The following is a 12,274-nucleotide window of genomic DNA, read 5'->3' as shown; positions in this document are numbered from 1 at the left end:
GTCCGCTTAAGGAGTTTGACACGTCCAGATGGAAGTGGGGAGCACGGACAGAGTTGAATCGGGGTTAACACAGTCAGGTTTGTGTTTTAGGAAGATTTCTGACTTCCGGTGTCACTTAGAGGCAGGCATGACTGGAAAGAGGAGACCAGAGAAGAGGCTGCTGTGATCCATTTTTTGGGAGATGATAGTAAGTTTATCCAGGGAAGTGTTAAAAGGGATGGAGATATAACTAAATAAATGGATCAAGAGATAATCCTGAATAGTGTGGACAAAACTTGAAGACTGATTAGCGGTATGAAATGAGGGTAAGATTCAGGTCAAGGGTTATGCCTCTAAATTTCTAGTTCAAAACCAGGCAGATCATGGTACCCTTTCACCATCATGAAAAAGTTTGGGGAACGGTAAAGACAGGTTGCTGATTTTGACGTGCCGAGACATTTCAAGCTAGATGGTGAGTAAACATCTGTATGTTCATGTGTGGACTGCAGGAGAGAGAGCTGAATCATCACCCGCAAGCTGTCTCAAAGCTGTCAACACAGCCAAGATTAGCCAGGGAGAACAAGTTGAGTGAGAAAAAGGCCCAGGATGAAAGCCTAGGGAATTTCCAATATGTCAGAGCCAATAAAGGGAGAGGGATTTGCAAAAGAGGCTGAAAAAGAGCCGCCGGCGAAGCAGAAGGAAAGCGAGGTAAAAGGGACGTCGTGTGCCCTGTTCCAGACATCGGTCGTGTGACACGTCGTTTATTCCTTGTCACAGTCCGGCAAGCAGGTATGTCTCATCTCCGTGTAACAGAAGGCTGCACTGAGACTCAGAAAGGTGAAATGGCCTCGCCAAAGACTCTTATCTAGAAGACAACAGAACAAGTGTGAAGGAATTTAAGCAAACCCTGGGCTATCTGGTTTCCATCCTTTGGTCTTTAGTAAAAGGAATGACGTGTGTGTGTGTGTGTGTGTGTGTGTGTGTGTGTGTGTGTGTGTGTGTTTACGTTTACATGTTTTTATATACATAAGACCATCTCTGCAGGATATGTAGAAGCTGGTAAGAGTGGTGAGCGTTTGCCTTTATGGGGAATGGAGGTTGCTGACTGGCCAGATGGAGACTTACTGTGTTGTATGCACTTCTGGGCTCTGTATTATTGTAACAGAGAGTGGGTAATAAAGAGTTTGACTTCATTTTTAATGCCCGACTGCCGACAGCTTCCAGGTCCCACCACTGTCCCCGTTCTGTCCCACATCTGGGCGGCTGATACGGGACACCAGGTGCCCTCTCCCTTGGCTCCCGTGGGAAGGTCCAACCAGGTAAGCCCTGGCCCTTGCCAAGGAGAACCCTCGGCCCGGCCCGGCCATGGAAACCCCAAGCAGATCCCCTTTCTCTTCTCTCTCAAGCCATTTCTGGACCTGCTTCCATCCTGCCCTCCTCAGAGGCTGCATCGTGTGAGTAATAAACCTTTCTATGCTCTCTGGTGTGCGTGTGACCTCACTGGTCTGGACACCAGAACCACATCTTGGGCAGGTGCCGGGCAGGGGGTCCATCCTGCCTTTGTGGGGTGACCACAGCAATCACATCCGTTCACAGCTGTGGGGTTGCACGATTCTCATTTCGAATACTTTAATTAAAAACATAAATTAACAAAAACATTTTTAAATAGTAAGAATAAAAAAGATCCATGGGGCTTCCCTGGTGGCGCAGTGGTTGAGAGGCCACCTGCCGATGCAGGGAGCACGGGTTCGTGCCCCGGTCCGGGAGGATCCCACATGCCGCAGAGCGGCTGGGCTCGTGAGCCATGGCCACTGAGCCTGCGCGTCCGGAGCCTGTGCTCCGCAATGAGAGAGGCCACAGCAGTGAGAGGCCCGCGTACCGCAAAAAAAAAAAAAAAAAAAAAAAAGATCCATGTACCAAAGTCCTAAGACTTCAAAATTTTCCTCCCCCATTTTTCGTATTTGTTAGTTCCTTTAAGAGGCTGAAAAAGAGAAGAAAGGAAAATAAAAGTAAACTAAGCTAAAGCCTGTGCTCTGTCTTCTGAAATATTCTGTATCTCCAGAGATCAGGAGGGGAATTCTTATTACATAAAATATCAGAAAATTAAAGAGAAAAATTCAAAGCTCATATTTGAAGCTTTAGTGATGTTTTTCTGGGATCTCCAGCTCTATAAAAATTACCTCTGTATAAACTAGTATAGTCTTTTAAAATCATGGATGATTACAATTCAAAAAATTATATATATATATATATATATATATATACATATTTACCAAACAAGCTATTCCTAGGAAATAGTAGGCAGTCCCCTAACAAAATCCCCACTATATTTTACATACTTATTTTTATCATAAAAATAAGTGACATTTTTTACCCTGATATATGAACAGTTACAAAATATTCTCCTATATGTTACTTGACCAATCACTGCCCCCTGCCCCCATCTCCCTGCCCCACTCCCCCGGCTGTTTCATGAGGAAACTGCAGACCAGTGAGGTTAGATGATGTTTGCTAGGACAAGTAAAAGGCAGAGCTGGGCCACCAGCCTGTAACTCCTGGCTGCGATGCTTTGTGACTCCACACCCAGGACATAGGGGCATTATTTACTGACGCGGATGGCAGCAATCAACGACAGTGGTACTGTTCACTCATATTCCCCACGTGCCTCTGGTAGTTTCCAGTTGTAATTAAGTACCTTTGACCACAATGATTCTCTTAGACCAAAATTCCCATTTACCTTTGTTCTCACACTCAGCGAGTAATGAGAATTCCAGGACTAGTTATGCTTCCAAACCTGCAGAGGAGATTGAATTGCTAAGTTCAACTCTACAGGTGCTAGGTCAGTTAACCACGTGCCTGTTAGTTCTCCATTTCCTTACTAAATTAATAGTCTGATTTACCTAAACTTAAGGAATAGTATTTTAGGCACTAATAGAGAAGCCCCTGACATTTTAGATAGTAAGGGATGAAGTGAAGGCGTTAGGAGAATCCGTCTCATAACGTCAGACACCTTTGGTAAATTAAATCTGTGGAGTCCATAATATTGTTATTCTAAGCTGAAAGGCAGTACAGTTGAAACTCAGTGTAATGTCCAAAGTCTCTGTTTAATTATCTATTTTTTGCAAGAAAGCTTGCAATCTTAGTGCAGCAGAGCTTTCCAAAATGATTGACCGTCTTAGTCTAACATAATTTTAAACCACGGATTTCTTTTTCACTGCAGTGAAAAAGTTTCTCTTAAGAAGTTAAAGGAACAGATTATGATAGGATTCAGATTATGATGTTTCATCCCAAGGCTTTTCAAGGCTTGATGTCAGTAACTTTGAGAAATGAAAAACCCTTTTGTTAAAATCCTAAGAGCCCGTGGAGGCAAGTATAAGGTTGACAAGTGCAGGGACAGAGGCGTCCGCGATACTCAGTCTTCTCTTTCTTCAGTTGTGTACATGTATGTGAAAGCTGCTAACACTGCTGTCGTTTGAATCCTAAGCACACGTACACCAGCCCCAAACCCAAACCTTGGCCCTGCCTTGAAGTGGAGACACAGCAGAATCCACAGAGAAAGCTCTAGAGTGCCCTAAGCATGCACTTCAGCGTCCCCGCTGGACTGGCTGGCTCCTTTATTAAATTGCAGCCGACTCCTCCACAGGTCCCGCCTTGGCGTCTACACTGCGCCTCTGTCTACTCTAATCCGTTCCCCACCCTGCAGAATGGGTGACCTTTCTAAGAGGCAGACGTGATCGTGTTACTTCCCTCCCTCTAACCATTCTGTGGCCCCTCATGTCTCTACAGGACTTAATGTGGCATAAAAGACCTTTCGTGATTTGCTGATACTCCGTTCACTCACCCAACTTTCTCACTGTTCTTTTGTACTCCAGGCTCCAATCACATTAAGCATCCTTCGGTTCCTAAAATCCCCTTGTTCCTTTGCATTCCTGCTCTCTGTATAAACCATTCCCTCTGCCGGCATCACACCCCTTTCCCAGTCTGGGCCTCCTCTTCTCTTCCTGGGTGATCTCCCACTTAGCCTTCAAGGCTCAGCTTAGATGCCGTTTCCCTGGGGATCTCACCAAGACTGGGTCAGCTGCCCATCTCCTTTCTCTGACCACAGCACTTCCTGCCCTCGGTGGTGACAGTGACAGTCCGTTTCCCTGTGTGGCTCCAAGCCCAGTATGTGTCAGGACTGTGCCTTATTCAGACCCATGCCTGAAAAGCCTAAAGCAGTCCTGGGACATAATGTGTATTCAGTCAGTATTTGTTAAATGAATGAACTCAGAAGTGACATGACCTGGATTTGATGATTGTGGAGGCTGTGTAAGGGGTACCTAGGGTTTTATCATTCTGTTTTTCTCTGCTTTTCTGTATATTTGACATTTTCTGTAATAAAAAGATTTTTTTAAAGTCATGGTTTTTAACTTCTAGACGTTGTGTCTCATGTCTTGTTAAATTGCAAAAGACAAGAAACAGTGGGACAGAATCTGCCCCAATTCCGTACACATGCCTCGAGGGTATGAGTTGATTAAAATGGGTGTTCCCAGAAGGCCTGACGCCGAAGGGGACACCTGCACTCCATTTGTCCCCATCGTTGGGCCGGATCCACCAGTGTCACATTGGAGGAGCACAAAAATCAACAAACAGGATGGCGAGAACAAGGGGAGCCATTGTTCTGGCCAAAGCAGACAGCCTGTGACAGGCCGGGAGGGCTGCGTGGGCTCTGTGGAGCCTCACCGAGCTTCCCGAGAACGTGTCAGAGGACCCTGATTTCTCCAAGCTGGACTTGGCTGAATTGGATGGCTTTGCCTGGCATTTTATTATTATTTTATTATTATTATTATTTTTAATTTTTGGCTGCGTTGAGTCTTCATTGCTGCATGCGGGCTTTCTCTAGTTGCGGCGAGCGGGGGCTACTCTTCCTTGCGTTTCACGAGTGTCTCACTGCGGTGGCTTCTCTTGTTGCGGAGCACGGGCTCTAGGCGCACAGGTTTCTCTAGTTGCGGCGAGCGGGGGCTACTCTTCCTTGCAGTGCACGAGTGTCTCACTGCGGTGGCTTCTCTTGTTGCGGAGCACGGGCTCTAGGCGCGCGGGCTTCAGTAGTTGTGGCCCGTGGGCTCGCAGTTGTGGCTTGTGGGCTCTAGAGCACAGGCTCAGTAGTTGTGGCTCGTGGGCTCTAGAGCGCAGGCTCAGTAGTTGTGGCGCACGGGCTCAGTAGTTGTGACTTGCAGACTCTAGAGCACAGGCTCAGTAGTTGTGGTGCATGGGCTTAGTTGCCCCGCAGCATGTGGGATCTTCCCCGACCAGGGCTTGAACCCATGTCCCCTGCATTGGCAGGTGGATTCTTAACCACTGCGCCACCAGGGAAGCCCTGCCCGGCATTTTAAAAGGAGTGTTTTCCTTGAGGAAGCTGGAGGCTGGCACCGACTTGAAATGACACATTTTGGGGCCATTCAGGATTCATAACTGTCATTAATTTCCTTTGGGACATAAGACATTTGGCTGAAGAAAGATTTTAACAGTGACCTCAGGTTAAAGAGGTCAAGAGAAAACTTTGTATCTCTGATTAGGGTTTCACCCACGTGGTGGGAAGGAAGCAGGGCAATAATGCATTTCTATCTACTAATCAATCAGCCAATCAGTATTGACTAGGCTCTTACCACGTGCCCAGCAGGTGTGAGGCCCCACCAGTAGAGGGGAATAACTAGGTTAATAACTGTGCTGGGAGAAACGGGCTACAGATCAAGCATGTGGGCCCTGGGGGTTCCCCAGGGAAGCCTGGGTCATTGGACGCACGTTGTTTTTTAATATTCAAAGTATCTGATAAAAAAAACAACCAAATGAAGTTATATGTGACAGGTATAACTGTTGTGATTTCATAGATGATAAAACCAAGACTCAGAGAATTAAACCTAACTTGGACCTGAATTCAAAGACCCTGCTTGCCATTCCGAAGAGATTGCTTTGTGTCATCACACTGCCTGGTGGCGGTTTAGACCTGGGCAGGCCGGAAGGATGCGCGTAACTGAACTCCTGTAGTTGGGATAAAGGACATCTTTGAGTCATCAGACTTTGATTAGTTACAACCCAGCCTCAAGTTTTACTAGTTTGAAATCCTGCAGTGCTTGCATTTCCACCAGATGTCACCATTTACCGTCCCTCACTCCCTCCAGTCTTTTAAAAAACAAGGGAGCACTGTCTTGCTCTTGGGATCCTCAGCATGGTGCCTGCATCTGCGCCTGAGATGGAGGCTTGTGTGACAAGAAAGCTGCTGGGCACTAAATCTTGACTCAGCGAGGAGGAATTTGAAAATGTAGTCAGCCTTCCACTTCCCCGATTTCCTACACTCCAAAGGCATTCTTTTTTTTTTTTCTCTCCCCCTTGTGATTTCATGGCTGTAAAAAACAACCCATTTCTGATGGATGAGCCAAGCGGAGTTATCTGGCCTTTGGCCGAGACTGCGTCGGACAGAGGAGGTTCTGGGGTGAAGGGAGGACACCGGCCGCGGTAGAAGCCCAGCCAGATGGGGCTGGGGTGGGACCAGGCCACAGCATGGCTTCTGGGGAGGGACCAGAGGCCGCCAAACACCGGGTCAGAGTTTATTCGCCCCTATTACACTCTTGGAAGAGTTCATGCTCGGGGATCTAATACTAGCATTCCCTGCAGATTTTGTGAGCAGGAGCGATACATTCGTTCATTCACATCTAAGCGCCAAATGAACGTGAGCTTCCTTTGTTTCCTAATGGGAGAAGCCAGGCCAGAATGAGAGGCTGAGATGCCCAGGGTACGCCTGGGGATACTGGGGAAGGTGTGGGTGGGCGCAGAGAGAGGAGAACGTCTCATCTCCCTGTTGGACCCAGGGTGATGGCTGTGGTGCCGGGGAGACCTTCTTTGCTTCCTTCCCTCATAACTTGCCTCTCTCAATGTTGTCAGAATATACATGGGGCGATGACGGGCCCCCAAAGCCTGGGCTCCCCCAGGGGCCAACAGATGACAGACATGCCTGGCTTTCTTCTCTGAGACAGAAACTCTGGGAAAGAGGAGCCCTACAGATTTTGCTGACACTAGTGAGTTCTTAAAAACAGTCACTTGACAGCTGTTTTTAGGAAAAGACAAAAACAGAAAAGGCAGTGATAGGACCTGGCTCTTGTTTGCTGATCATACGCTTATTTGTCAATCCAGCAAACTTGTTCTGCAGCAGAAGTGTCCATATAATTAAGTACATGTCCTCCTAGGATGGTGCTGACGGAACAACGCGCTCTCTTCCACTGAAAACTTCAAAAAATACATCCTTCAGAACATGTGACCTTCTGGGCAAAGGGTCGCAGATCAGAGTCTCAAATAAACAGGATTAAATCTAAGTTGCAGAAGCAGAGAGAGCAGATTTACTACAGAACTGGGAAACGTGGAGTGGAATTGGTAAATATCACGTGCTTTTGATCACTTCTTTCTAGCCACGTTTTATTCATTCCATTTGGCCATATTTTGCTCAACGATTTTTTACATAACCTCAAGCAACCCCTCCTGATAACTTATAGGTAAAAATAGTCATGTCCCCATGTGTCTGAGTTATCAGGTGACCCACACTGGATCCATCTGGTCTGAGTCAAGAGAGCAGAGAGGGTCACACGAAAACTTCAGCGTCCACCCATGTCCCCTCGGGCAGGGGATGTATGGGGACTATACTGCAGCTGTGGAGGGCCTATCCACAGATCTTTGCTAAATAGGGATAAACAGGAGAAGGATGGATTTATCTCTGAGATGGGATCATAAGCTCTTGAGCAATAGATGTCAGGATGCCCGAACTCAAACATCGAAATCGGGCTCTCTCCTTTGAGTGCGTGGTTGCCTTCGGAGGTCCACATGCTGCTTCTAAGTTGCAAACTCAAAACTCGTGCTGGACAGCTATTTAAGCCTGTCTCACAGCCGACGGAATGGCCAGGGCTGTTGACCCAGGCGTAGGCACCAGACCCCCCTGGGTTGGACTCTCTCTCCTGGGCACTGGCAGGGAGGACGTGGAGAGGCAGCGACAGCCGAATTGGTCTGAGCCTTTTCCAGCACCTTCCACAGACCCCTGGGGTCAGGTTTCTGAGCTGCTAGGCTCCTGCCTCCCTGCTGTTTACTTTTCTCTTCTAGTCAGGTGCAGTTTGAACAGGAAGCTACAAAAATGTGTTGAGACTCTGCTTATGATATTTCATTCATTCTCAGTCTGTTTTTGAATAACAGTCCTTAGAATGGTCTCTCACTTGAAAATGAATCCTTATAATTTTTAGTGCTGAGAATGCAAAATCACATCAGCAAAATAGATTCTTATGGAAAAACATATTTGGTTACATCATTGACCTCAAATTAAATTGCTTACGTAGTCTGCAATTTGGGTTTTACTCTTGAATATTTGAATATATGCCCATTGTCACTGCATAGTTTAAACTATTATCTTTTAACATAGTTGCTTCATTTTAAAACTACTTATTTCAGTCATTTAAAACGCAGTAAGTATAAAACCATTTTTGCAGAGGTTTCTAAAATAAGCTCTCAAATGATACAAGCCTAATCTGAATTGCTTTATGCACGGAATGGAAATAAACGGTTAGTATTGAACCTATAACACAAGATTACTATCTAAGATTCCCAGTAAATTTCATCTACATCTTTACCCTGCAGGAAGGCAAAACTTTAAATATTCTAACATGTTTGCAGTGGTTTTATGGTTTGGTGAAGGCTGGCTTGATTTTGGCAGGAAAGCCAACAACATGATATTATGAGATCTTTATTGCACAATGGAAATAAGACTTCGATATATTTCTTCCTAACCATAAATTTAAAATCTGAGAGCGATAAAATTTATGAATAGAAGTCTAAACAGCACGCCGAGGCCAACACGGATTTTTTACAGTATACTTTTTAGACTTCCAGGCAGGATCTTTTGCCATTTAAATTTTTTCTGAAAGGTTAAGTTCAGTCTTGCATCCAGTGAAAGCCTAATGCATGTACTAGCTGCTCCCACTGTGGTATATAAATAGAATAAGGAAAGCTGTATTTATTGAATTTGTTATTTAATTTTAAAGGGTAAATTCTAAGCTCTAGTCTTTGTGATTTTTAACAAAAATGTTTTTGTTATGTTTATTTTCAAAATTAAAAAAAATAATAAACTGAGCAAACATACTAACAAACCCTCATATCCATCACCGTTTCAGCAGTTATCAGCACATTGCCAGTTTTGCTTCGCCTCCTCTCTGCCCTGCCTTCCTCTCCTCCTGGATTATTTTAAAGCAAGTGGAAAGTCACAGTCATTTGCTCTGCAAACACTTCCGCGTGCCTCTTGGGACTTTTTAAAAAGCATAACTGCAGTCCCATTTGAGCTGGACAGTCTTTAGACGGTCAAGGGGACATCACTGCCTTTCCCTTGGCCGGCATCTGGCTCCACCCCCTCAAAGGCGCCCCTCCCTCCGTTTTAGAGATGCTGTCCAGGCAGAATCCTTCCAACTTTCTTCCACCAGACGCGAGGACTGAGGCCCGATGTCCCTTGCTCTGCCAGTTAATCTGGCGAGGTCAGCCTCTTCCCTCACTCTTTTCCGCTTGCTTTTTATAATACAACTAGACTTCTAAAGAATGGTCACACCTTACAGTCACTTTTACCTCTATTAGTTCCATCTGATTAACTGTTTCAATAGTTACCACCAACCCCTGTGAACCGTGACTCTCTCATTCGTGGGTTCTCATTCTGCCCTATCTTTTGTGGCTCTGACAAGAATTTTCATGTGATTATACAGGAAGTGCAGTTGTGTCATGTGTCATCCACATCCTGGCATATCTTAAAATATCTTTCTCTTGTGCTAAGGCATGAATGACACCTGGCTATGAATAAGTCTTGAGACACAGTTTTTTTCTTTTTTTTTTTTTGAAAGCTCTCTAGTTATAAGTCTATTGTTTTCAGTTATTTAGTGCTTCAGAGAACTATAAGGTAAAGTTTTTTTTTTTTTGTTTCCTTGTAGGTAATCTCATTTTCCCCCTTTTGGATATTTATAGAAATGGTGTCTTAATTTTTGAAATTTGAACAGTCTATGAAGATATTACTAGATTTAGTTTCTATTGTCTGACGGAATACAATATGTATTCTCAAATTATTATATGAAATCTTTACTTATATCAGGAATATAAAATTGTGTTTTTTAAAAAAATTGATTATTGCTATTTCACTGCTCAGATCCCCTTTTAATCTGTTCCTCTTATCTATCCCTAGGGTGAATTTCGAAGATCTGTCCTCTGTATCCCTTATTTCCTCTCCTCCCTCATAATTTTAATTTATCTTTCTCCTCTGTGTTCTGATAGACTTTTTCAAACATTTCTTTATTTTGATATTTCCTACTTCGATACTTTTAATTTTTGTGGTGTCCAATCTGCTATTAAAAGTCTCCCTCCTTTTCAAAATTGATAACAGAATGTCTTATCTCCATGCAAAGCTTCCTTTTCTACAGTTTTTGGTGATGTCTCACTCATTTCAGAAATGCAACATCTGCTTGAATATTATAATGAATATAACACGGGCCCGAGTTATTAAGACGTGTCTTCTGTGTCCTACGTGAGTATGCCCTGGTGGTTCAGTCAGTGTCAGCCGACAGCAAAGCTACCAGTGGCAGCAGAAAGCACCTGGCTCCTTAGGCTGAACCTCCAGGCAGCGATGCTGGTTGGGCTGCAGAGAAGCCCTGTGTGGCTCTTGTCACACGCCCTGGAAATCAAGCCGTGTGTGAGAATCCGGAGACACCAAAGAATAAGTGGCTTCTTACCATGTGCCCTGAGCCTGGTGTGACTGGTAACATACACGAAGCACTTCAGAGCCGTCACTTTTAGAAATACTGCCATTCGTTTGTGTGTCCAGAAACTCTAGGTTTACAGTCTCAAGAACAAAAGCTAAGGGCTTCCCTGGTGGTGCAGTGGTTAAGAATCTGCCTGTCGATGCAGGGGACACAGGTTCGAGCCCTGGTCCAGGAAGATCCCACATGCCACGGAGCAACTAAGCCCGTGCGCCACAACTACTGAGCCTGCGCTCTAGAGCCTGCAAGCCACAACTACTGAGTCCACGAGCCACAACTACTGAGCCCGTGCTCCACAACAGGAGAAGCCACCGCAATGAGAAGCCCACGCACCGCAACAAAGAGTAACCCCTGCTCGTTGCAACTGGAGAAAGCCTGCGCGCAGCAACGAAGACCCAACACAGCCAAAAATAAATATATTTATTTAAAAAAAGAGAAAGAACAAAAGCTAAGTTTCAAACTCAAGCTAAGTTAGAAAACTACCTAATGCTATATATCCTCTAACCCATTCTCATTCAGAAAAACTTCAGATGAGCAAAGAAATCCATAAAAATAGTCTACCTTTGCTCAACCAAATTATTTGGTGGCGCTGGTGGAGATGTTTGTCTCTAAAAATATAATCCAGTGGCAAAAACCCAATATTTAATGTAAAACCCTGAAAGACAATTATTTAAATGTTAAAAAAAGTTGGTAAACATGATCAAAACTTGTATTTAAAAGTTTTCATCTAAAACTTTGAAGAAGAGGACTGATGTGGATCTTTTTTGTATAGTTATTTTCAGAGTAGAAAAATCTTGTGGAGAATGAAGACGCTGACACTGGGTTTTACACGATATGCCCACGGGCGGGAAGAATTACATTTTCCCAGAAGCCCCTGAGTCTGGAGCCCGGTGAGCCCTCCTTCCTTTGTTCACCTGGAAACACCTGCAGTAGGAACCCAAGGATTCCCGGCTAACCCGTACGCGCCAAGGACGGAAGATGTAACCACGACAGACTTCCAGGTGAGCCTTTCCCTAAGCAGGTTTGTGAGCCTCTCAGATGTTCAGCAAATTAGTACAGAACTCTTTACCGAGGGTCTCCGGAAAGATAGGAACCATCTTTGTCCTTCTCAGTGAACTGACCCTTTCACAACTGGAGGCAGGACGGAACAACTTTGTCTCCTGAATATGTTAATGTGAAGGTGCTGGATACTAGAAGCATAATCCCTTTCTCACTAAGGTATTTCTTCCTCTCTTCTTTCTTCTATCCTTTTTGCCACACAAAGCTCCGCTGTCTTCATAGGTACCCTTTGGGGCCTTGGAATTGGTTTCTCTCCTTTTAGTGTGTAATGTCTCAAAACAAGTGCTTTGATCAGATGCTCAAGGGGTCACACATCTGGAACAGGAGAACACTTAGGAGTCTGTGCTCTTAGAGGGGCATCGACATTGAAATGATATGAACAATAATTTTGCGTAGAACACTTGCTTGTCTAAGCTCTGAGCACTTTTATTACTGGG

General features: G+C 44.8%; 2 protein-coding genes across 5 annotated transcripts in view; one reads left to right on the top strand and one right to left on the bottom strand.

Moving 5' to 3' along the window:
- ATP6V1H (ATPase H+ transporting V1 subunit H) overlaps positions 1-12,274 on the top strand; it is an 81,868-nt gene that overhangs the window by 9,541 nt on the left and 60,053 nt on the right. For 2 of the 4 annotated variants that reach the window (XM_081258740.1, XM_081258739.1), the window contains exon 2: positions 11,551-11,779. The exons of 1 other annotated variant lie outside the window; for it this stretch is intronic. The gene's annotated coding sequence lies outside the window, so the exon portion shown is untranslated. Of the gene's footprint in view, positions 1-7,199; positions 7,384-11,550; positions 11,780-12,274 lie in introns of all 4 variants that reach the window. One more of the 4 variants, XM_081258742.1, reaches the window with a different exon arrangement.
- The window catches only part of RGS20 (regulator of G protein signaling 20), a 73,792-nt gene that overhangs the window by 57,715 nt on the left and 3,803 nt on the right, over positions 1-12,274 (bottom strand). The gene's annotated exons all lie outside the window — the stretch shown is intronic.

Source organism: Mesoplodon bidens, assembly GCF_964165515.1.
Source record: "Mesoplodon bidens genome assembly, chromosome: 16".
NCBI lineage: Eukaryota > Metazoa > Chordata > Mammalia > Artiodactyla > Ziphiidae > Mesoplodon > Mesoplodon bidens.
Note: the sequence above shows the minus strand (reverse complement) of the source record. Positions and strands in the feature narration are given on the sequence as shown.